We start from the raw sequence: 25,785 nt of genomic DNA on the forward strand, positions 1-25,785 counted from the left end.
TGTTGGGGGGGGGGAGGGAAAGGAGATTGTAAGGCACTCTGAGTGAAGGGAAAGGTATAACTCCAGTCTCCTCTTCTCTCCTCCTCTGTGTTTCCAAGGAACTGGGTGCTCCTGTTTTCTCTCCTACCCATGCCCCTATGAGGGAAGCCAGTCCAAGAGTGAGTGAGCTTCGTCCTGGAGCTTTTGAGTGCAGAGCTGGGGATGGTGGGGTCTGGGAAGAGGAAGGACTGGGGGGACCATGATGCCATAGCCATCCTCTCAGTGGCCATTCTTTCAGGGAAACTGATTTATGTTGTTTGGAGATTAACTGTAATTCTGGGTGATCTCCAGGCCCCACTTGGAGGCTGGCAATCCGATAGCTGAGCAGGAACTTGAACTCAGGCCTCATCACTTTAAGTCTACCACCCTCAACACATTGGGAGAAACAGCAACCAGAAAGTGAACTGAGTGCTGAAAGCAGGAAAATCAATACAGAACGACAAAGAAAACCCAATGGACATGCACAGTGAACACAAGTGGAAAAATTAGGCCTTCCATTTTATCCTCACAACAACAATAACCCTCAGAGCTAGGTTAGGGTGAGAGTGTGTGACTGGCCCAAGGTCACCGAGGAAGCTTCCATGGTGCGGTTGGGATTGGCACCTGGATCTCAAGATCCTTTGGTAGGTCAGGAAAGCTGTTAAATTCGCCACTGTTTATGAAAGATGTTTTCCACCCTCCCTCCAAGGGGAAGACCGTTGTGCCCATCCAGTGATTCTGAGGTGAGACAACCAGCAGGTAATTCTTGCATAATGGAGGAGAAGCCATGCTGGTGGTGGGTGGAGAGAGGAGGAGATTCAGCTTCTACTTACAAGGGCTGTGCTTGGAGCCCTCTACCAGTGAATGCCATTGATCTTGTCTCTGAGTTGGGGATGGACATTCAGCTAAGAAATGGTGCCTTGAGGGTTGAAGGATGTCTAAAAGGCAAACTGGAAGTCAGAGGATGGAGAGTTGGCAGTGGATGCACAGGTCAAGAGAGGATTCAGTGAGAGGAGGGAGTACAGCCTAGGAGGGGTTATGAACCAGCCCCGTAGCCAGGATTTGGAAGGTCAGGGGGCCTTTGATTTTTTTTGGGGGGGGCACTCAACAGCCCCAACCCATAGCTGCTCTCATGGCCACCTGACCTACCATCACACTGGCTGGTGCCCCACACAGCCGGGATTAAACTTTGTTGGCCTTAAAGGAGCCACCGGTCTCAAATTTTGTTCTATTACTTCAGACCAATGCTGCTACCCACCCGAATCTGTTTCTGTTCCCAGAACACTCAGACTCCCTACTGCCTCCCCCCCCACACACACACACACTGATAACCAATTTTCAAAAACTTTACATTGCTCTGGCAAGTATTTGGATGGGAGACCTCCTTGGAATAACAAAGTTGGGAGGGCGGGTGTGTGTGAAAATTAAAGCAAACTCCAGGAAGGCCACCTGAAGCAATGGAAGGCAGAACTACCTTCAGTCCTCTTATTCAGTGGGTTTACTCCCAAGATATTGGGCTACCAACCTCCTGGTGGGGCCTGGAGATCACCCAGAATCACAACTGTTCTCTGGACTACAGAGATAATTTCCGCTGTACAGAATGGCTTTTTTTGGAGGGGGGGGATGTGGACTTTACATGCCACTGAGCTCCCTGCCTTCCTCAGGATCCACCAAAAATATCCAGGAATTTACCAGCCAGAGTTCTTAACTCTATGAATTAAAGCCCATATATCACAGTTCTGCTACCCAAATGCAGGATAACTGTATTGAAAGCATACAGCCTTCCTCCCCTTCCCCCAACACACATGCACACACACAAGTCCTGTTCACAAGTTACAGTGAACACATACAGGGTGTCTTGTTATTTAAATTTACATTGAGTCATTCTTTTGGTAGGAAGGAACCAGCCTTGTGGAGCTGAAGCTAAATAAATGGCTTGCTAGAGAGACCAAGGAAGGAAGCGGGGGAAGGCTTAACAGAGGAAATGCTCTTTTCCTGTGGGGGGGGGGAGGGAGCGAGTTTTACCTTGTGAATTACAAAGAACATGAAGAGCTTCAGATACACAGCAGAAGGGGGAAGTTTTGCAGTCACATGGGAACCTTTACTTACCAGGATGTGTGTGTGCGCGTGGCGGGGAAGCTTTTACATGCTGAAATGCTGCTAAAATTTATAGAGGCTCCCAGCCCCCTCGAGAGTCGCAGGCAGCTGGCAGGGTCTGCTCCACAGAGTCCAAGGTCACCCCACTCCTCGTCACCAGCCAAGCCAGGAGCACCAATAGCTATGGAGCAGTTGAATCCTGTGCTGGGTTAAAGGGCCTGCTGATCAGCTGATCAGCCTGCAGCTCTTTTAACTAGAGGGGGAGACTGGGGACTCCTTCTGCCCCCTGCCCCACGCTCCAGGATGCAGCAGAGGCCCCGGGCGCTGTTTGGGGGCCCCAAGTCACGGGGCCTCACCCAGAAGTCGAGGGGCTGTGCCCCCACAGGCCCCCTCGTAGCTACGGGCCTGTTATGAACAGGGGACTTGTGAAGATAGTAATATCCAAAGAAGAAGTGAAGAGGGACCCCTGAATAATTATGAATACCCCTATAATAATAATAATTGAAAATATGGTTTTGCCTTTAACAGCAAAGAGAATGTCTGATGCAATATTTGAAGAGCTGTAATGGTTAGACAAGCAGGCAGTCCAAAAGAGTGTAATACACAGATGGGTACTGATAGAGGCCCTCTGAGGAAGCTCCTTAGAGATAAGCAGACATGCTGGAATAAGCAGACTACCAGGGAGAAGGGGAGGAGAGAAGTGAATCTGATAACGTGTAAGGCGGGAGGCTGCAGGCTGGCTTTTGCTTAAAGCTGATGTTTTGAGAAGGGTCCGGGGTTCATTACTTTGGGGAGCCTAGATGCTCAAATGAACCTGCTTTGATGTCAACGTGAAATACCTCGTTTTTCAATCAGTAAGTGTGCGCCTCGCTTATTCCTCTGCTACATAACTTGGTGCCTTGGCCGGGAAGAAATTCCAGGAATACTGGGAATCCGGGAATGGCGGGGAGGATTTTTCCTACCTTTGGCTAGGCCTGCAAAACTGTTTTGCCTTTCACCCTCGTGGTGGGGAACAGCAGACTAGGCACCAGAAGTCATATTTTTTACTTGAATCCAGCTTTCTCCGCCCCGGTGGGGAAAGGTATTCGGCCAGCCAGCCAAGATCTCGCACCTGATTGAAACCGACGTGTATAGGTAACTGGAAGATCTTCAGGATTGTAAGTATGAATTGTTTGGGAAATTTGGATTACCTCTCCTGAGAGAGAGAAGAAAGGCTTGATCAACCTTTGAAGCTCTGTCTATTAGGCTCTGCCTTGGAGCTGAAGCACAGAGGCTAGGAACTGGAAGGATTTCTGTGGTGTGTGTGTGTGTGTGAATGAGAGGAGGCACAGCCTCCAAGCGATTTTTGTACCCACCACTACCGCGGTTCTCAGCCACGCGAGTGCGTCTGAGTCGGGAAAGTGGGGAAGCGATTGGATAAGGCTTCCTTTGTGTCTGCAGCTGTCAGAATCCCACTGGCAGCTCCTGTTTTTTGTTTGAGAGCCAGTTTGGTGTAGTGGCTAAGTGTGCGGACTCTTATCTGAGAGAACTGGGTTTGATTCCCCACTCCTCCACTTGCACCTGCTGGAATGGCCATGGGTCAGTCAAAGTTATCACAGAGCTTGTCCTTGAAAGGGCTGCTTCTGGGAGAGACCTCTCAGCCCCACCCACCTCACAGGGTGTTTATTGTGAGGGAGGGAGATAAAGGAGATTGTGAGCTGCTCTGACTCTTGAGTGGAGGGCGGAATATAAATCCAATGTCATCGTCGTCGTCTTCTTGTTTTCCCTTGAAGTGTCTTGTCTAAATGTTTGGAGTCATGGGGAACTTTTAAAAAAAGAGCCAGAATTCTGAGAAATGTCAGAGAATGGTAGTTCCACATGGGAAGGCAAGGCTCCTTTGTCCCTAAACCTCCCTTTCAAGAAAGGAAAAAATCTAAATTTTGGATTTGAATGTCTTTTAGAATGAAGAGACCTGGCTTTGTAAGGTAACAAAGACCTCTCTCCCCTTAATAAAATAAAGAACAGAAGAGCAATGATTTGGATTAAAATCAGATGAGACCAGTTATCAGGGGGAGGCCTGGAGATCTCCTGGAATCACAGCACAAAGTTCCAAGCTGCAGACTCAGTTTTCTCTGCAGGGTAATTGAAGTTTGGTGTGAGTGAGAGCTCAGAGCCTGGTTCCCTAGGGATCTCATCTTTCTTTAGACTTCTATTTTAGATCGTAAGCAATCTGTCCTGTCTGGATATGGCAACCCCATTCAGGAAATAAAACTAACTATAGAGAATGTGGCCTTGCCTAAAAGATCAGATCTCTGTTAGTGTAACGAAGTCTGCCACCTGTTTGGCCGAGGTGGGTCAGCAGACTTGCCAAGTGATAGTTAAACACAGGTCCAGAGTCTGGTATTTTCCCCAGAAACATCAGGAAGGTAGGTTGCCACCAGACTGGATAAATGCTTTAGCACAGAGGCCCTAGTCAAGCCTCTGCCTATTAGGAAAACTCTAGAGAAAACTAAGCCACACCACTGCAGCAAGGGGTTCCCCAAGTCAGTTTTCACAAATTGATAGTAGGTACTTCCAAAGGCTTGTGGATAAGTTTGGTTCAGATTGTGGTGGCCTGAAAGTAACTAACCACACAAATAAACTTAAAGAAAGTTTATTTTACAAAATAGGCATGGAAGCATTGGTTTTAGTGAGTTGTTCAATGTAATTAGCTAACTGGGTATAAATTCAGAGAGCTAGATATTATCATACAGAGTTCAAATGTCCAGATGGAATCCAAGGGTTTCCCCGAATGGAATTATGTCAGGAGGCAGTTTAGCTAAATAGGCTCTAGTCTAGGTTAGGCTAGGCAAAGAAATGTATTCATAATGTTAATTTTTATGCCTGTCAGACCTTCCTGGTATATCCAGTTAAGGCTATTCAGCTATTTCAGTACTAAAATTAGTTGGTACATGGCTACTGCATTACAGTCAGCCCAAAAGAACTTAGGTTCAGCTCTTTTAAAATGCAGCAAGGATGCAAATTAAATAAATGCAATTTATTGCCATGACTGAGAAAGAGATTTCGAGAGTTGTACCTTTATTTTCACCTTTAAAATGCCAGAATCAAATATCTGTGAGAAAGAGAGATTAAACTAGTTTGTTAAATATTTACTGCTTTAGTTCTATAAATTTCAGGCTCAAGGAAAGGCCTTTGAGAATGTATAGAGAGTGCCTAAATCAGCCCCAAATTGGAGCCTGGCTTAGGGAAGTTAAAGATTGCAAATTTGCCCTTCCCCCACAAGAACACCATGGCACAGAGTGCTAGAGCTGACCTGAATTCAATCCTGGTGGAAGCTGGGATCAAGTAGCTGGCTTGAGGTTGACTCAGCCTTCTATCCTTCTGAGGTTGGTAAAATGAGTACCCAGCTTGCTGGAGGGAAAGTGTAAATGGCTGGGAAAGGCAATGGCAAACCACCCTGTAAAAAGTCTGCCGTGAAAAAGTTGTGAAAGCAATGTCACCCCAGACTCGGAAATGACTGGTGCTTGCATAGGGGACTTTTCCCTTCCTATTCTCCCCCATTGGGAAGGAATGTTAATCCCCTTCTCTTTTCTCAATCTGAAATCTTCAACAGAACCAGAAAAGGGTAAAAGGAATAATAATTTTTAGAATGCAGTGCCCTGAGATATTAAGAAGGAAATAAAATTTTCACCTCAGGTCTCTCCTCTTGAAGGCACAAGTAACCATGTGTCTTTACAGAAAGAGACCTGTCTTTTTATAAATCAGATCCATAACCAGAAAAGGTACATAGCCAAATTTAGTCTTAATTTTAGAAATAAGAAGTGTAAAATCTAAACCTCCACCAGGGAGATATATCTCATCACCTTCCCCATCTTGTGTTTATAAATATGCCCCATGGTATCAAAGGGGGGAGGCACAATTGAGATATTTTTCTGAATTCTCATATTCTCCTGATTTTGGGTCTAAGGATATTATAGCATGGGAAAAAGTGCAGAAAAGGGCAACCAGAATGGTTAAAGGTTTGGAACACTCCCTATGAAGAAAGGTTAAAACGCTTGAGGCTCTTCAGCCTGGAGAAATGTTGACTGCGGGGTGACATGATAAAGGTTTGCAAGATTATGCAAGGGATGGAGAAGGTAGAGAAAGAAGTACTTTTCTCCCTTTCTCACAATACAAGAACTCGTGGGCATTCGATGAAATTGCTGAGCAGTCGGGTTAGAACGGATGAAAGAAGGTGTTTCTTCACCCGAGGGGTGATTAACATGTGGAATTCCCTGCCACAGTAGGTGGTGGCGGCTACAAGCATAGCCAGCTTCAAGAGGGGGTTAGATAAAATATGGAGCAGAGGTCCATCAGTGGCTATTAGCCACAGTGTATATGTATATAAAAAATTTTTGGCCACTGTGTGATACAGAGTGCTGGACTGGATGGGCCATTGGCCGGATCCAACATGGCTTCTTTTATGTTCTTATGTTCTTAAATCTCCACCCTGGAGCTGGCATCCCAAAGTTCCACTACAGCTAATCTTTCTCTGCCAGAGAAAGGACCCTGCCTGTAAACAGCTAATCTTTCTCTACCAGAGAAAGGACCCTGCCTGTAAACTGCCTTGAGGCTAAGAGTTCTTCTAGGTTAGAAGCTATTCCTCTGATAATTCATTTCTTTTCTTTTTGTCTTACCCTTTTGAGTCTGAGAATAATTTTTGATGGTTTATTAGTTTCCCTTGTACTTAGATTGTGTAGCTTTAATTTTAAGGGGAATATTTTTAAGCTATTTAGCTTGTGATTGTCTTTGTTTTAAAGAAATGGTGTACCTAACAGATCTCTTGTTAAGTTTTTTGATCTGGGACAATGGGTTGGAAGGTTATAATTGTAATCTTGGGTTTATATGGAGCATCTATTCTGCTAAAGCAATACAGGATCCAACCTTTTGGAAATTTTATCTTCTTGGGATTTTTGTTAAGAACATCTCATACCAGAAGCATGTGGTCTTTAGGTGTTGCATCTGGCAGTTTTTCTGTCTTACTTTGGGCTGCTTCCCAACTTTTCATTCGTTTGAACATGGGGGTTCCTTTGCTTGTTGGTACTGAGTGTTTGTTTAGAGCAGTGTTTTGAAGTTCTGCCTCACAAAGACCCCTTTCCATAACGTTATAACGTGTTATAGAGGAACATCTATACCCTTCCCTGGGTGAAACTGTCCTCTCATTGTGCTTCTTCTTTCTTAAGTCTTGAGAAACTAATGCCAGTGTCCTCTCTCTTTAAGATGAATTGGAACGGCCAAAGTATTGTGTCATCCTTGAGTACAGGTGTCAAAGTGTCATCAGGTGTAAGCCTTTAACCAATTTGGACTGGGATTGGCTAAGGGGACTTGAAATGCAGTGGCCTGCTATCTGTTCAGTGTGGGATAGGAACGGATGGATATAGCGTGGCATACTGTTGGACGGATATTGGAATTTGATGACTGTGGACTGTGTATTGACTATTCTATTGGACTGTGTATCTGTACCTCTGACTGGATTCATTGATTGGAAGTGTATGACTACTGGACTGCTTCTTGACTGTGATATCTGCCTGACCCTAATACAACATTGTTGAACCGGCTGTCTTTGTGAGTGTCTTCATTAGAACTGTAACTGAGACTGGTCTGACCAGAGTGGCCCAGTGGGGTGCTTCTACCACTATTCTGTCAACTAATAGTTTTTTATCAGAGATCCAGTTATTCTTAGTGTCATATTTCCTATGGAAATACCCTTTCTAGATTTCTTAGTAATTTAGTAGGCAGGATTCCTGAAAACTCTTTGTCTTCATTGGAAATCTGGACTTTAATGATGTTCTGCATTCTTCAAAATGCATATCTTCATTTGTTCTCTTGATGTCATTCATAGTTATGTTCCATCTATAAACTGTGCATATCAATCTTCCTATTCAGCTAGATGGTGGGAAAAGGCATCCATATGCTTATTCGTCATATTTTATGCCTCCATCTATAAGTATCTTGTTAGAGCATGACTTTTCCTGAGTGTTATGTTCAAGAAAATTCTTTCTATGTTTCATGTTCTTACCATGGTAGGGCTCCAATTCTGTTTGATTTTGTGTTTCAATCCAGTCTTCAGTCCTGGCCGGGCTTGCTACTGGATACCACATTTCTATTTAATTATTTTAAATTTCTGACTCTCTGTTATTTTAACCTTCTTTGTCAAGGTGTATTAACCAGAATTTGCCTTCCAGGATTGTTTTGTTATATATATGAAGAAAACCGGGATCTGCAATTCAAGTTTAATGCATGCACATTATTATCTAGTAATTTTAAGAATTATTGGTATGTCTGCTAAGAATTGTTTAACTATTATTTGCTTTTAGGATTTTTGTTGTTGAAGTTTGATGAAACCCACTCTCACACTTATGTGAGACCCACAGAACAAATTTTGATGAGCTGACACAGAGGAAGATGGGGTTCAGTGGGACTTGAACACCCCACTGAAGTCCAATGGTTTAAATTCTCTAATCATTTTTGGGTCTGATCCCTCACATACATGTATGATAAAAGCTGGCATTGTTCTATTGAGGCCTCAGTTTTGTTTTGTGTTTGTTTTTGAAGTTTTTCTTCCCTTTTTGTGACCATTTTCACAATCCAGGGGTAACTTCAACTATGGTAATCTCTTTTTTTTTGTTTGGAGCTCCAAATTTTGTGCACAATTTCATGTTTTCTTTTTAAGATTCATATCTGTTGCAACAAAAATAAAATAAAATGAAATGAAAAGCCTCTCATGAACCACTAGATGCTTGTTTTATATATGGATATGCACTAGCCTGAATCATGAGAAGTGATGCATGGGTTTATATTGTGGATTTGTGTTCTGCATAATGTATGTTGTATGAAATCTGTCCTTTAACATTGGAAGGGTAGAGACCTTGTCAAACTGAAACACCAAGGAGGAAGTCTCCTGTCCAGAACAAGTATGGTAATTTAGCTAATGTATGCAAACCTATCTCAACAGGGTTGGACTCAAGTTATGGCAATTTGTGGACAGCCAAGGAAAGCTTTAAAAGGGAAAAAAGCACCTATAATTGCTGTTTTATTTGTTTGTTTCTCTAAGTATGTTTCCAGGCTCTTCCGTATATACCTAGAGGTCCTGAAATTTGCTTGGTCATGCCTCACTGATGTTGGAAGGAAGGCCTCCCCGAGAACCTCATCCAAATTGAGTTGTGGAGAAAACTTATTTCCAGGGAGATTCCTCTGCCTAGCAAAAGGCTGGTTGCCTCAGCTGATTATAACAGCAGCCTATTGTTACTTCCAGTTGTGCTCTCAGGAAAAGGAATTCCTTTTGGCTGCAACAGAAACAGATTTCCCTGTGAAAAGATTGTCATGCATAAAGCACGCAAATTCTCCATAAACCCAAGAAAGAAGACCTTTTGTTAGACTAAGAGGGGAGGGGAATAAGAAATGAACAGTGAAATGGTTTTTATATTGTAATAATGTGGCCAAATGTGGACTGCCCACAACTGGCAATGTTTCCAAGTATGTCTGAATGTGTGTATCTTAATCACCTAGGCTACAACAAGGTGTTTTCCATAAAGGCACATGAGTTGATTCAGTTTATAGAATATCATTTGCAAATGTTCCTTATGTGTTTTAGAATTGAGATGAGTTTTTGTATTCTTGCATCATAACTAATAATGTTTTATTGATAAAGAAATAAGTTCTTTAGGATCCTTGAATCATAACTAATAATGTTTTATTGATAAAGAAATAAGTTCTTTAGGATCCTTCCAAGATCTATGTTCACAAATTTAGACTGGACATATGTAATTATTCAATGGATATACTATGAGTGGATTATTTTATATTTTTTACTCATGTATAGTCTAATTTTGGTAATTGACATTCCTAAAACCCTTTCCCTTTGTCCCAATTGTGTCTCAACCCTGGTTGTTTAAAGTCTGATCAGCAGTGCACTATGAAATGTGAGACACACCCTCCAAGGACTGGACAGTACAAAAGAGGAGGAACTGATACCAGAGTGCTGCCAAATAAAGAGAGGAGCCTTAAAGGACATGGGGGGGGCCCCTCTCAAGCTAGTCTGTGTGCCCAGAAAGGCCCCATGATGGAGATGAGGAAAACTCCACATTGAAAGGCTGGGCTGCATAGCCAAGGCATGCCTCTGAGTGACCTTCTTTCACACACACACCTTCTCTAGATGGACAATACTGGGATGTGCCAGTGTGAATGGATAATCCCATCACTGTCTCTCTCCTCCCGTGACCCATCTACACCCCATCTCTGTCAACATACTATAGCATTACCCCATTGTAATGTCATTTCAGTCTTTCTTGGGAATGTCAAAAATCAAATAGTCACCTAGCTGCTCTTCTCGAGTTGAATTGATTTGCTTAATGATGGTCAGTCTCCTTCAGATTTTAAAATAATAATAATAAAAAAATAACTTTCAGAGACTGAAAGGGGGGAATGAAGAGGGACCCCTGAATAATTATGAATACCCCTATAATAATAATAATTGAAAATATGGTTTTGCCTTTAACAGCAAAGAGAATGTCTGATGCAATATTTGAAGAGCTGTAATGGTTAGACAAGCAGGCAGTCCAAAAGGGTGTAATGCACAGATGGGTACTGATAGAGGCCCTCTGAGGAAGCTCCTTAGAGATAAGCAGACATGCTGGAATAAGCAGACTACCAGGGAGAAGGGGAGGAGAGAAGTGAATCTGATAACGTGTAAGGCGGGAGGCTGCAGGCTGGCTTTTGCTTAAAGCTGATGTTTTGAGAAGGGTCCGGGGTTCATTACTTTGTGGAGCCTAGATGCTCAAATGAACCTGGTTTGATGTCAACGTAAAATACCTCGTTTTTCAATCAGTAAGTGTGCGCCTCGCTTATTCCTCTGCTACAGAAGAAGAAGAAGATATTGGATTTATATCCCGCCCTCCACTCCGAAGAGTCTCAGAGCGGCTCACAATCTCCTTTACCTTCCTCCTCCACAACAAACACCCTGTGAGGTGGGTGGGGCTGGAGAGGGCTCTCACAGCAACTGCCCTTTCAAGGACAACTTCTGCCAGAGCTATGGCTGACCCAAGGCCATTCCAGCAGGTGCAAGTGGAGGAGTGGGGAATCAAACCCAGTTCTCCCAGATAAGAGTCCGCACACTTAACCACTACACCAAACTGGCTCTGTCTCATTCACTGAACCCACTTGGTCTAGTGCAGAGGTGGCCGAACTGTGGCTTGGGAGCTACATGTGGCTCTTTCACACATATTGTGTGGCTCTAGAAGCCCCCCCACCCCACCCCATTGGCTGGCTTGGAGAATGCATTTAAAGTTACAGTTGCTCTCTTTCCCCCTCCCTCTGTCTATTTGCTTTCCTTCCTTCCTTCTCAAATATCTGATGTTTGTGTCTTGCAGCTCTCAAACATCTGACATTTATTCTATGTGGCTCCTTTGTTAAGCAAGTTTGGCCACCCCTGGTCTAGCTCAAGTGTTGCATAGCAAGAGGACAATTCACCAGCTACCTCTTCCATTCATCGTTTCCAAGGAAGCTCATTTCTCAAGCATATGGGAACCTAATATGAATTGGGACCAGTGTTCTCTCTAAGCTGAGTTAGGGTGAGCTAGCTCAGTTTTTTAGCCTCTGGCTCACACATTTTTGTCTTAGCTCAGGAAACTGGGTGGTAGTTGGCTAGGACCATGGGGTCCAGTGATTTTTTTTAGAGTAGATGTACCACAGGCTCTTTCAACCCCCTGTAATGCCCCCCAACAAAAGCGACAAGTTGAGAATCTCTTCTAGTAGGGGCTGGAACACCATTCCCACAGGCCTTGACCAGCCAGGATGGGCACAGGTCAGGGAGAGAAGCAGTAGGCCTTGCAGCTGCCAGGATCCTGCTGACATCCTCCAGGGAGAGTCGGCTGAAACAGTCCAAAAGTGGACCTGAAGACAGGCAAAGGGCTTCAAGTTCTTTTACTATATGAATTGTGGTTGGGAGATCCTGGCAGAGCGCTGTGACTTTGTCTGCAAAGTAGCTCACAGATGCCCCACAGCCAATAGCCAATTCCCAACTGTTTTGTTTGCCTCATGGCAATTTAGATAATGAGCAAATAGTCCTAAAAAAGAAGAAGAAGAGGAAGAGGATATTGGATTTATATCCCGCCCTCCACTCCGAAGAGTCTCAGAGAGGCTCACAATCTCCTTTACCTTCCTCCCCCATAACAGACACCCTGTGAGGTGGGTGAGGCTGAGAGAACTCTGACAGAAGCTGCCCTTTCAAGGACAACCTCTGCCAGAGCTATGGCTGACCCAAGGCCATTCCAGCAGGTGCAAGTGGAGGAGTGGGAAATCAAACCCGGTTCTCCCAGATAAGAGTCCGCGCACTTAACCACTACACCAAACTGGCTCTCCAGGGCCAGGCAAGAGCTTGCAGATGCAATGGAGGCCACAGAGAAATCTTTCTTTGCAGCCTTCACCACCATCTCGTAGGCTTCCATAAATGTCCTATAAGATGCTCCTGCTGCTTCATCACAAGTATGCCTCAGATTGCATTGCCAGGTTCTCCCAGGTCACTGGCAGGGGTGGGGGTGGGGATGCAAGCTCAAGGTTAAGAAATTCCCAGAGATTTGGGGGTGGAGCCTGGGGAGGACAGGAACCTCATTTTCTCCAGGGGAACTGATCTCTGTAGCTGGAGGTGAGCTGTCATTCCAAGGCAGCCCAGGTCCCACTTGGAGGATAGCATCCTAATGAATTAACAAAAACTTGTGTCAAGCCAGGTATGTGCCTAAGATATGAGAACGGGCACTTTCCTATATGTGGTAGGACTGCCACATTGCTAGAAAGTGTTGGGAAAATATTCAGAATGGAATGTATGCAGCGGTTGATCCAGAACCATTGCAATTTCTAATGTTTTGTTAGACTAGCCACACTGTGTTGCCTAAAAACCAGTAGTATGCCCTGTGGCATTTACTTGTAAAGATGAACAAGAAGAGTTTGTTTTTATACCCCACTTTCCTTTACCCAAAGGAGCCTCAAAGCTGCTTACAATCACTTTTCCCTTAGTTTCCCCAGAACAGGCACATATTGTGAGATGGGAGGGGCTGAGAGAGCTGTGACTAGCCCAAGGTCACCCAGCAAGCTTCATGTGGAGGAGTAGTGGAGACTCAAACTCGGTACTCCAGATTAGAGTGTGCTACTTATAACCACTACTCCACACTGGCAGCCAGAATGCTCCTTGCTAAAAATTGGAAGCAGCAATCTGCCAAGTTTGAGTTCTAGTTATGCAAAATTTGGTTTATTATGGTAATAGCCAAGACAGGAATGCTTTAAGAAGACTATGTAAAGAAGACAGAGGTACAGAAATGGTTTATTCAATGGTGGTTTCCTTTAATAAGATGCTGGCATGGGTTGTTTCCTACAACAGAATCAAGGGAAGAAGTGCTGAACTGCCATTAAGATTTTATTTTTTGTAGAGATATAGATTTTGTGAGTTTTCTGCTAGATTTCATGGAAGTTTTTGTCTATATTGTAAGATGCATGTTCTTTTTTCATTAATGAACAGCTTAGGTATTAATTTAAAAAACAACAACCCTTAAGTTGCTAAATTAAAAGAACATTGTGTGATAAATAAAAACAGACTAAAATCTTGATATAGCTAAAATCCACAGCAATGTCTACCTGCTTCTGAAAAGGCTCCTGGCAGCCAGCAGTTTCTGGTTGTAGGAAACCTCTTTGGCACAGGAAGTTCTTTACCTGCCAGCAAAAATGAGCTGAAAGCGTGGCCAGGTGGCTCTCCCGGGGAATAAAGTTCCAGGAAGTCTGAGTCACATCAGAAAGGATATTACATGGACCCTTCATTTGTTTAAAGATGTGTTTGCCACCAGGAAAGCAGCCCCATGGTGCAGAGCGGTAAAGCTGCACTACTGAAGTTTTAAGTTCTGCTCATGCCCTGAGTTCGATCCTGGTGGAAGCTGGTTCAGGTAGCCGGCTCAAGGTTGACTCAGCCTTCCATCCTTCCGAGGTCAGTCAAATGAGTTCCCAGCTTGCTGGGTGGGGGGAGTGTAGATGACTGGGGAAGGCAATTGCAAGCTACCCCATTAAAAAAGTTTGCCATGAAAACGTTGTGATACTATTCACCCCAGAGTCAAAAACGACTGGTGTTTACCCAGGGGACTACCTTTACCTTTTTATGCAACCAGCTGTGGAGTCTTGTGAGCAAATATTCAATTTTGTAAGCTACTGATGTTAAAGTTGTGAGCAATTGATTTATCTACTGCATAAATTGGTTTGCTCTGGGACCATTTTTTCTGAGCTAAGAGAAAAATGTGTGAGCCGGAGGTCTGAAAAACTGTGAGCTAGCTCACACTCACTCAGCTTAGAGGGAACACTGGTCTCAACTTTCAGACTCTTTAGGCAGTGGGCAACTTACATAGTGTCAGCAGTAACAATAAAACCTATTTAAAAACAAACCCAACATGGCAATAGACTAAAATGCAAAGGCTTCTTTCTAGGTCATTCCTGTTCTCTTATGTTCTTATAAGGGTGATTAACACATGGAATTCACTGCCACAGGAGGTAGTGCCAGCTACAAACATACATAGCTTGAAGAGGGAATTGGATAAACATATGGAGCAGAGGTCCATCAGTGGCTATTAGCCACAGTGTATTGTTGGAACTCTCTGTCTGGGGCAGGGATGCTCTGTATTCTTGGTACTTGGGGGGAACAACAGTTGGGAGGTTTTCTAGTGTTCTGGCCCCACCGATGGACCTCCTGATGGCACCTGGGTTTGGTTTTTTTGCCACTGTGTGACACAGAGTGTTGGACTGGAGGGGCCATTGGCCTGATCCAACATGGCTTCTCTTATGTTCTTGTTCTTATGCTGCCCTTTTACAGATCTGACAAGCTGCTGCCTTTCCTATCACCCAAGCCACTGAGAATCCAGCCCTCATGGCCTCAGCTCCACCATCCACAGAGATAGAGCAGGAGGCCAACTGCCCCATCTGCCTGGAGTTCCTTATGGACCCCGTGGTCCTGGGCTGTGGGCACAGCTTCTGCCAGGCCTGCATCACTGACTACTGTGAGAAATGGGAGACTCGGGGAGACTTGGAGTGTCCTGTCTGCAAATTCAAGTTTCAGAAAGGGGCTTTCCGCCGAAACTGGCAGCTGGCAAACCTAGTTGAAAAAATTAAACTGGTGCCACAAAGTTCAAGAAAAGGTGTTTGCTTGAGACACCAGGAAAAACTCCACTTCTTCTGCAAACAGGATGAAAAATTGGTGTGTGTTGTCTGTGAGCGACTCTCAGAACACAAAGGACACACAATAGTTCCCCTGGAAGTGGCTGCTCAGAAATACAAGGTAGGAACTCATCTGGATCCTTGCTGGTGGAATTCCGTCATTCTCTGGAGAAGATGCACTTTCCTCCCAGCATAGCGGAAGAGGAGCTCTCCCTCCAGTGCTGGTGCTTCCGACTGTAAGGAGATTGAAGATACCAATTGTGGGTTTTTCTCCTTTTTATGATGAGTGTTTGGGCCATACTGAGAACAAAATTAAGACCAACCCACTTTTTCTGTTTAATCAAGGTGGTTTTATTGCTCAAAGTTATATATTATTTACTCTGCTTAGTAGGGTACACTTTTCCATGCCAGTCTTTGCAGAGCAACAGGATATAGCGACAAGAAGACTCAAAGATTTGTTTGACGTTTTAGAGGAGGAAAGGCAGAGGGAGGGAATAATAGTCAAAGGATGAATAAAAATGGGTGGAGCGAGGGAAAAGGCAACTGCTAGATATTAGGGGTACTCATTATGGGGATATTTGGTTAATGTAGGAGAGTTTGCCCAGACATAGAACGGGATGCAGAGTGCAGTAAATACATCTCCCAAGAAGTATATGGTTAAAAAAAGTAAACTTACATTTATTCAAGTAGATCCACATTCAGGTTGCAGTCAAAAGAAGAGAAAGAAACTTAATCTATAGAGTACTTCCCTTCCACAAATGGCCAGCCTGTCTGGCCTCATGTGTGTGAGAATATGAGGGCACTGTATTTACAGGAGAGGCCTCTTGATGCATTGGTCTCTGTGGAGGCCCATGTGTAGCCAGCCTGCAGCTCATTTTCTCCAATAGCCTAGTTTTTAGCTCTTCCTTTCCTTGCACCCAGCTCAGCCAGATCTTGCAAAGCAGCAGTTCTGGTATTGCAGTGTCACACGCTGGAGAGCAGGCAAGGGGGAAGTCCGAGTCCAGTCCAAGTCAGAGCCAGAGGAGCGTTGAAGGAACCAGTAGCTGAGTCCGAATTGCAGTCTGAAAGCAGGATCGTACAATCCAGAAGTCAGGAAACTGGGAAGTCAGAGCAGGAACAGAGCCAAGGAACGGGAGCTGGAGTAGTCGCAAGTCACCGGAGGGACTTGTTGCTTCCACAGAGCATGCAACTCGAAGCAGGAGCTTAGATAGCCCGCTGCTGCTGTTTCCAGTTAGCAGGCAACGGGGCCAGCCTGCCGTTTGCTAAAACTCTGGGCTGAGTGAACGTCTTGCCCGCAGTTTGGCCTCTTTCCTTCAGATCGCTAAGTCCTGACAGAGCCTTTCCCGTACTCGAGCAAGGCAAGGTGGTGAACTGGGATGTGTGTCTACCTGTTGTTGGTCCTCGTCAGCTGTACAGCCAGGTGTTGAGAACCCTGCGGGCAGTGGCAATGAATCAATCAAGTTGTGAGAGGGTTCAGTTGTCGGCTCCGTTGGGTCTGCTAACCCTGTCGGCTCTGCCTGGGCAGTCCCCTTGTCAGAGCCCATGACATGCAGTAAGATAAACAACCCCCCTCCCCTTTCCACACACTTCTCATTCATGTTTTCCATCTCCCTTCACCTAATTTTTCCATGTTCCCCTCCCCCTTTATTTTCACTTCTTGACCTCAAGACCTTTTCATCCCTATCCTGTTTGGCGACAGAATGTATTTAAGAGCAATGTAGTGGAAAACTTATGCTGATATTATGAATGGCACTGGGTTTGCTGGGCACATTTGCACTAGTGCTGCTGAGGTTCCATCCCCCCTTCTTGGACTGCGATTCTGTGCTTGACATCAGCTTGCATTGCCACAATGGCACTGGGTTCTGCTGGGCACTCTGATTGCACTAGTACTGCTGGGTACTCTGTACATCGCTTTGGTTCTACTAGGCTTGCAGAATTGTGGCCCCTCCCTTCAGTTTCTACTGCAGAGATGATCTGGTCTGACATAGTCCTTTAGAAACTGTGAAGGACGGGGGCACCTTCTTTGGGCATAGTGTGCTTCTTAACATCCAGTATGATGAGTCACATCAGAAAGGGTATTACATTGGGCCCTTCATTTGTTTAAAGATGTGTGATGCTTTGGCTAGCTAGTTAAAATTAGTACAAAGGCAGACTCCTAGCTCTCAAAAATGTCTTGTAAATGTCTGAGATTGTCAGGTCTTGGGTTTCAAAATGGAGATCAGAAGCCCACCCAAGTGCCTGCTCAGAACACGAGTGGCGTGACAGAAGTTTGTTTTGCTGTCAGGTCATAGCTGGCTTATGGACACCCTGTAAGCTTTTCAAGGCAAGAGAGGTTGGGAGGTGGTTTGCCTGCCACTGCCTGCCTCTAGGTCGGCCCTGCTTATCAGGCTATCCTGGGACTAACCAGGTCAGGGGTAGGCTGAGAGTCATGAGACTAGCCCAAGGTCACCCAGCGAGCTTCCATGGCAGGACTGGGGGTTCAAACCTGGATTTCCCAGATCTTAGTCCAGCACTTTAAGTGTTACTGCACACAGGCTCTCCTGATGGAATAGCATGCTGGAATTTGATTTTTTTTTAACTAACATGGTTATATATATGAATTTAAATAAATGTGCAATGGTGGCCAGGAGGGAAGAGCATGGAGTAAACCTTTAAAAGAACACATTTCAACTGTGATCCCCCCTCTCCCCAGGATCAATTCTGCAACCGTCTGGAGGTTCTGAAGAAGGAGAGAAAGAGAATTGTGGTGTATAAAGGAGATGTGGAGAAGGAAAGTCAAATCTTGCTCGTAAGTCTAAATAGCAGAAAAATCAACCTACGAGGCTGCCCCCACTTTCAATTTAGAAGGACGGTTGCCGGGTCTCCCCTGGCCACCAGTGGGGGATGGGGGGGTAGGTTTGCCAGATCCAGGTTGGGAAACTCCTGGAGATTTGGGGAGGGAGACTGAGACCTCAGGAGGGTCTAATGCAGGGCTGGGTTAAGGCCAACTGAAAGTGCGGTTCAGCCACTGCTGATTCTAGGGGGGGCAAACTTGGGATATTCAGTAGTATGTACATTCCTGCCCCCCCACAAATTTCTCTTGCCCACAATGCAGCCAGGGAAGCTGCAGTTAAGGTTAAGAGACCAAGCGAGGGGAGGGGGCTTCTGAGCACTTTTGCCCCCTGTGGTGTTTCTACTCAACCATCATGTCTCATCCCCCGATGGGAACTGGGGAAGTCAACCTGTGGAGGCTGTTTTAGTGAGGGAACAAATGGACTCAAGAAGCCCCTTCTACTTTCTGGGTTTTCTGCTGCAGACTGGATCCTCTGTGGCTGAAAGAACCCCTCCGGGATAGGAGCCTCCTCAAGGGTCTCTTCCCACTGCAGAGACCAGCTGTGTTCCTGACGTTGGCCTGCTTTTCTTCTCTTTCCATCTCAGAAATAAACCAAAGAAGAGAAACAAGAGACAGTAGCCAAGTTCAGGAAACTGCACAGAATTCTGGAGAAACAAGAGAATTTTTTGCTGGCCCAGATGGAAGAGGTGGAGAAAAAGGTGGTGAGAAACAGGGATCGGCAACTGGCCAGAATCTCTGAGGAGCTCTCTTCTCTGGAAAGCCTCATCCGGGAGATGGAGGAGAAATGCCAGCAGCCGGCCAGTGATCTCCTGCAGGTGAGAGTGTGGCAGAAACAGGCAGAGTCCCCTTGGGGAGAAGGATGGCTCCAAATCCCCTCTGTTTAGCAGAAAAGCAAAAGCAAACCAGCCCAGTTTATGTCGCTAGCAAGTTTTCAGCTCTGCACCAGGGCCACTTTCCCCTCTGTCCCTTTCCACCTCCAGCCAGGGGCAGACTGCAAAACAACACTCCCTGGAAATACATTCCCCCACAGCCCCCTGCCCCTCCCTGTTAGACTGCAGCCACTGGAAGCCAAAGTGTGTTTGTGTTTCAACCAACAGTCTGAGGAACCCCATGGTTGCTGGGAAACTCTTTCACAACACCACCAACCAGGAAGGAGGGTCACATGCAAGACTTTTCACAACCCATTTTAAAAGGAGGATGTCTAGGGTCGGTGTGGTGTGGGGAATGTCACTTATATATAAAATGCACACCGACACGCAGTGGCAACGGCATATGGTTACAGGAACAGCATCCACACAGCTGTTCTGGGCACTGCTGTCTGTCTAGCATGTCTGTGCAGATGTGATGGCACTTATGCCCAGACAGACCCTCTCTCCTCTCTTTCCTTTCATCGCTGAACCATGTTGTAAGGCTGCAGAGAAAAGGGGGAAAGTCCACAAGGGGAACACAACACACCCTACTCTGAAGGTCTCTCTCTCTTCTTCTCACCCTCTGCCTTCTTTCTTTAGGATGTCAGAAGCACATTGCAGAGGTAAGTGGATCTTTAACATTAACCTTCTTAATCCTGGGATTGAACTGGGCAGCTTGTGAAGACTATAAGAACATAAGAGAAGCCATGTTGGATCAGGCCAGTGGCCCATCCAGTCCAACACTCTGTGTCACACAGTGGCCAAAAACTCCAGGTGCCATCAAAAAGTTCACCAGTAGGGCCAGGACACTAGAAACCCTCCCACTTTGCCCCCCCCCCCAAAGAACCACCAAGAATACAGAGCATCACTGTCCCAGACATAAAAACATAAGAGAAGCCCTGTTGGATCAGGCCAATGGCCCATCCAATCCAACACTCTGTGTCACTCAGCGGCCAAAAAACCCAAGTACCATCAGAAGGTCCACCAGTTGGGCCAGGACACTAGAAGCCCTCCCACTGTTGCCCCCCCCCCAGCACTGAGAATACAGAGCATCCTAATGATACCTTTCATGAGATTCAAGAAATTGCAACTTACCTCATGGTATTGAAGTCCACACTGGAATCTGGACCATCATTTAGGAATTTTTTCAGAGAAAGGACTTTACCCTTTTGTGTGTCTGTCTATGATACGTAATCTTTGATTTACCTGTCTTTATTATAATAAATGTAATGAGTACTGAGTAGTTCTGGTCACAGTAACCAATAGGGTTAGTGTAGCCAGTTCTTAAGAAAGCAGGAGCTGTGCGTTCCTCTTCAAGGGCCCGCCCACCTTCCAGTGCTTTCAGCATCAGCCTGTTTCTCTTGGCTTTCTGCCAGTTCCTTCCTCTGCTTCTCTGACCCACTTGGGGCGGAGGGGAGGGAGGGAGATTCTGAATGGGATGGATGGTACCCTAATGGGATTTTCTCCAGGTATGAAGACAAGGAGTCGTTTGAGAATCCAGTGGCTATTCCACTTGCACTGAAGTGGCACATCTGGGACTTCTCAGATTTAAATTTCCTTTTGGAGGGCATCAAGAAGCAACTCAAAGGTAATGAAGAAACACTGCTGGAGTTTCAGACTGGACATTAGAGTGGGCCAGATGTGTTTTAGTATGTTCCAGGCTGGCTATGGAATCTGGGGAGTTTATGTATCAGTTCAGAAGGCCATTTTAGTTCACCATGGAAAGTTTTCTGATCAAAATTCTGCCATAACTTCAGCTCAGAATTGCATTACATGGACTTCTCGAAATTATATTATGTTGTTGATCTCTAATCATTACTGCAGCCACGCAAGGGCTCTTGGTGAGGTAGATGGTGAAACAAGCACCTAAAATGACAGGGAGGGAGGCTGCTCTTTAGGGCATCTATTTTTAATGAAACAGCCGCTGGATCAGTCTCAGGGACACCACCCCCCCTTCTCTCTGCAATGTGTCTGTGACCAAATCAGACTTCTCAAAACTGATCCCTTTGATTGGATGTTTGTGTTTGTTTGAATATGTCGTAGCAGAGCCCACGGAATGGTCTCAAAGGGACAGACTGGTTTTAAAGTAGAGTCATACCCTTCGAAGCCCATTGAAATCAGTGAGTCTGAAGAGTGTAACTCAGCTCAGTATGTGCTGCGGAGCCTCTGTCTAGAAGCATCCTAAATTTAGCCAATTTGGACCCTTGGCTGCAGTCCTTAGCATACTTTCTATGACATGAATCTCAACTCCAGTCACTTGTGAACACAAATCTGAATATTTGTACACAATCCCCCACCCCCAAGATAGTCTCTACTTGACCCTGAAGCTGTAACTCAGAAGAGATATGTACCTGTGTGCCATCAAGTCACAAATGACTTCTGGCAACCCCCACCAAGAGCTGATAAAGACCAGTGTTTGCTGTTTTCTTCCTCTGCAGCGTCTTCTTTGGTCGATCCAAGTACTCAGCTTAGCTTCTGCAGTTTGACAACATTGGGCTGTATCATGCCCCTCCCCTCCCCAAAAGAAAACAGTATTATTAGCTGGTATTTTTGTCACAAGAAGGGCCTGCTGCTCACTTTCCATTCCTTTGCTTCCTCAGACACTCTGGATTCTGGACTTCATCCGCAGAAAGGTACATTTTTCTTCATAAACTGATCAATTATTTCTAAACTAAAAAGCTTCACCTAACAATTTGTGTTCTCCCACTTGGTGTTCTCAGAGATAACACAACTGAATGCTCTTGTTTCGTTCCTCAGAATCTTATGCTCCCTGCCACAGCCAGTTCCTTCTTGTTCTGAGGATGTTGGTAAGGGTGAAAGAAAAGGTTGAGGGGATGAAACCTGCCGCCATATTTAAATGATGGGAGAATGGTTGCTGGACAACAGGTTGACTGAGTTCCATAAGAAAAGTCTCTCTATTCTCCTGCCAAAGGTGGGGCATCAGGTTTGCCAGCCCAGGGTAGATCATGCCTGATGTTCAATAGCTCCATGTTGGTAACTCCAGTCCAGAAGAAGTTCTAACTGGTAATATTGCAATTCTTTTAAAATTTCCACTGCGGATACCAGAACAGGCATTAATTTTTGTAGCAGTTGGGGGTGGGAGCAATTTGAATTAAGTACCAAGGATATTTCTGTCAATTCTAGCTCTGCCCTTGTTCAATGTGTAGCAGGTTTTCCGCCGCTTCTCCATTGCATTCAGGCACCTTCTGGGTTTTCCCAGCTTACTTAAACCAAGTTTCCACTGGAGTTTTGGAAAGGATTGCAGTGAAGTTTGGGCAGCTGCTATGTGGGTGGGAGAATCCAGATTTTCCCAGCCTCTGTGGCCACTATATCCCTGACCCTGTCCTATGGTGAGCATTTCTTTCCCTCACTTTTGGAGGCTTTTAATTGTTTGTTTCCAATAGATTTGATTCCCTTTTAGGGAATGTTCCTTAAGCCGTAAGGTCTCCACATCCACCACTAGCAGATGGGTCAGAGGCTGCATTTTCCCGGCATATAAGTCCAGGGGACTGGATCCCCCTTTGGGTGTTACAGCCCACTCCCTCAGAGGGGCAGAAACCTCAGCATTATCTGGTCCTTCCCTAATGTTGATTTTAAAGTTTTGTATAAATTACTATATGGACATGTTGTTAGCCGCCCTGAGCCTGCCTCGGCAGGGAGGGCGGGATATAAATAAAATATTATTATTATTTTTCCTTAGAGGTGGTCTGTAGGGCTGCAGCCTGGAAATTGTTCCACTCATTCACCAGGCATTACAGGATTGACAAAATGGGCTCAGCTGGGACTGCTTTTGGAAGAAAATGGTCCTGGAGCATACCTTTTCAGGCTAGAGTCTGAGATTCTTCCCCTCTCTGAGGCATGCTGCTGTCTTATGTGCCAGATGTGGAGACTTCCCCACCCCGGACCACTGGAGAATGGAAGAGTTGTCTCACTGTGCATCTCCCTTGTCAGTGGTCCTAGAGTAGGGCAGTCTCTTCCCATCCAAGGGGGTGAATTCCCTTTCTCAGAAGGCACTTGAGCCAGAGTAGGTGTGCTGTATTGACTCTATGGGGCTTCTTTGCCTCAATTTCAGTTTCCTGAACTGGTGGGCGTCTCTTTTGAGTTCTTCACCCTGTTCTCTGTGTGGTCGGTTGGAGGTTTTTTTGGACCATTTTATTGGAGGTCTGATTTCATGTTTGATCATTTGGAGAGGGAGTTGTGCTGCTTCGGGGCCAGACTGGGGCCTGGGAGCGAAGCCCGTCCCCTCCCAGAATTGCAAGGTTCTGGACTCTCCCGGTCTCCAGGAATGAGCTTCTCCCAGAAGTAGAGACTGCCCTACCCCAGGACCAGCAAGAAGGAAGATTCATGATAAGGGAGACAAATCTTCTGTTCTTGTGTGCGATTTCTAACCAAAGAAGCCTATGACTGAAATTGCCATTGTTTTTTTTTCTCTTCTTCATAGTTCTCTTTTCAGGATGGGATACGGGAGGAAATAGATTGTGTCCCTGTGGGTGCTTGTTGTGCACATTGTCTGCCTTCTGAAGCATGTGGGAAGACAGCTCTGCCTTTTAGAAGGGCAGGAGCAGGCAGGAGAGCCTGATGACCAAGGAGAGGGTGGCAGAGGTGGGAGGAGGCCATGACTGGCAGGAGAAGGAAGCCGAACAGGCCAGTGGGTGAAATCCCCCAGCTGATGCCGTTTCACTTCTTGTCTCCTCATTTTCCCTCAACAGCAAATGTGACTCTGGATCCAGACACGGCCCATCCATGGCTCATCCTGTCTGAGGGTCAGAAAAGCGTGCAAATGGGAGAAAAAGCTCAAACTCTGCCCACCAGTCCGGAGAGATTTGAGAACTATAATGCTGTGCTGGGCTGTGAGGGATTCACAGGAGGCCGCCATTTCTGGGAAATCCTTGTGGGAAGTGAGGAAAGCTGGGCTGTGGGGGTGGCCAGAAAGTCTGTGAGGAGGAAGGGAGAACTCACTTTTATTCCTGAGGAAGGGATGTGGGCTGTGGGGAAGTGGGGAGGGATGCACAGGGTTGGTATAAAAGCTCACCCTCCCCTGACTGTGAGTGGGGAGCTGAAGAGGATCCGAGTGTGCCTGAACTATGCTGGGGGTCGAGTGGCCTTTTTTGATGCTGACCGAGCAGCCCTTCTCTACGAGTTCTCTGGAGCCTCCTTCCATGGAGAGACCCTCCTGCCCTTCTTTAGGGTGCATAAAAAAGGCCGCCTCAAAATATCTTCATAGGACTTTTTCTTGACACCAGGACCATCGGGAATATTATTTCTCCATACCTGTAAAGACCTCTCCTGTATAGGTTTGCCAGGTCTGTGTTGGAAAACACCTGGAAACTTTGGGAGGTAGATCTGGGAGAGGGCGGGGTTTGGGGAGGGGAGGGGACTCAGCATGGTACAGTCCCATAGCGTCCATGGTCCAAAGCAGCCATTTTCTCCAGGGGGACTGATCTCTGCCAGCTGGAGATCAGTTGTAAAAGTGGGAGATCTCCAGGCCCCACCTGGAAGCTGGCAACCCCACTCCTGTCTCCAGCCACCAAACTGACGGGTAAAATGGAGACATTTCCCCCTCCATTTCCCAACATTCCTTTCCCCCCCTTCGTATCTTCTTAAACTGACAGTAATGCCTTTCCCATTGTACAAGATGCAGGAGAGCTCTGAACAGACCCCCCCCCCCCCGGCCATCTCTCCAGCCTTCGTTCTCCTCAAGCACAAGAGAGGAATTGCTACAGAGCCTGTGGAGAAACGCCATTTTAATCCAGGTTGGAGCTTCATTGGGAGGGAAAACATGAAACTGCGAAGCAGGCTTGGGCCTAGCCTTCTCCTCACTCCCCCCTCCCTTCCAGAGCCAAACCAACAACGCTAGGGGGAAAGTCTCCTAGAGAGACAGGAAGTTCTTTTGTTCTCTGCATGTGAGTTTGGAGGAAGAGTTTTCAGTTCTCAGCTGCAGCTCGAAGGAAGAGGTTGCCAGTGTGGGGGCTCCTGCCTGTGCATGCGGCCTATTCAAGAGAAAAGGCCCCCAGGCAGTCAGACCAAGTAAGTCATCCAAAAAGGCAGGGCGTGTTTAGACCAGGGACAGGAGGACGCGTTTAAAACCACATTTTGTTTGTCATGCTGTTTGCTGTACGGGTGCTGTGCTGTGCTAACTTTTTAAATGCAACTGTTTTTGTTTTGTTCTTCTTTTCTTTTCTTTTTCTCTTTTAAATAAATATATTTTTACTGTTTGAATGCTGGCAGTCAATCTCTGTACCACATAGATCCCCAACCGCTCTAGACCCCGCTGTGTTGAGAAGGGGGCCCCGGGGAAGGGGGAAGGCATGCAGTTGGATAAGGTGCCAATCCTCCAGGGGTGCCCCAAAGAAGTGCTGAGGTCTCTGTGAAACCCAAGTGCAGGGTGGCAGAGGACCTTGAGGCCTAGCCTCATAGCTGGAGAGGGGGATTGGGAGTCCTGTTCCTCTCAATCTGAACCCCTAGACTGAGCAGGTGGTGGCAGCGAGCCCAAGGGGCAGGAGGAGAAATAGCTCCCTCCAGGAGTTGGCGACTCAATAGGGAGCTGACAGGACCGGGTCTGAAGGCAGAATCGGGCCGGTTCCGTCACAGAGCCTACAGAGGAAGGAAGAAGAGGCCCTGCATGTTTCGGTTACTCAGTTTCAGTTTGCTTTATTACGGTCCATGACCAAATACACAGCACAATGCAGGCCAACAACAACCACATAAAAATTGTAAAAACCAAGATGG

The 25,785-nt window shown here is 46.0% G+C and overlaps 1 pseudogene; it reads left to right on the forward strand.

Annotated features, from left to right (window-relative positions):
- Positions 1-15,028: 15,028 nt before the first annotated feature.
- Positions 15,029-25,272, forward strand: LOC132571794 (tripartite motif-containing protein 10-like; annotated as a pseudogene).
- Positions 25,273-25,785: the final 513 nt, after the last annotated feature.

Source organism: Heteronotia binoei, chromosome 5, assembly GCF_032191835.1.
Source record: "Heteronotia binoei isolate CCM8104 ecotype False Entrance Well chromosome 5, APGP_CSIRO_Hbin_v1, whole genome shotgun sequence".
Classification (NCBI taxonomy): domain Eukaryota; kingdom Metazoa; phylum Chordata; class Lepidosauria; order Squamata; family Gekkonidae; genus Heteronotia; species Heteronotia binoei.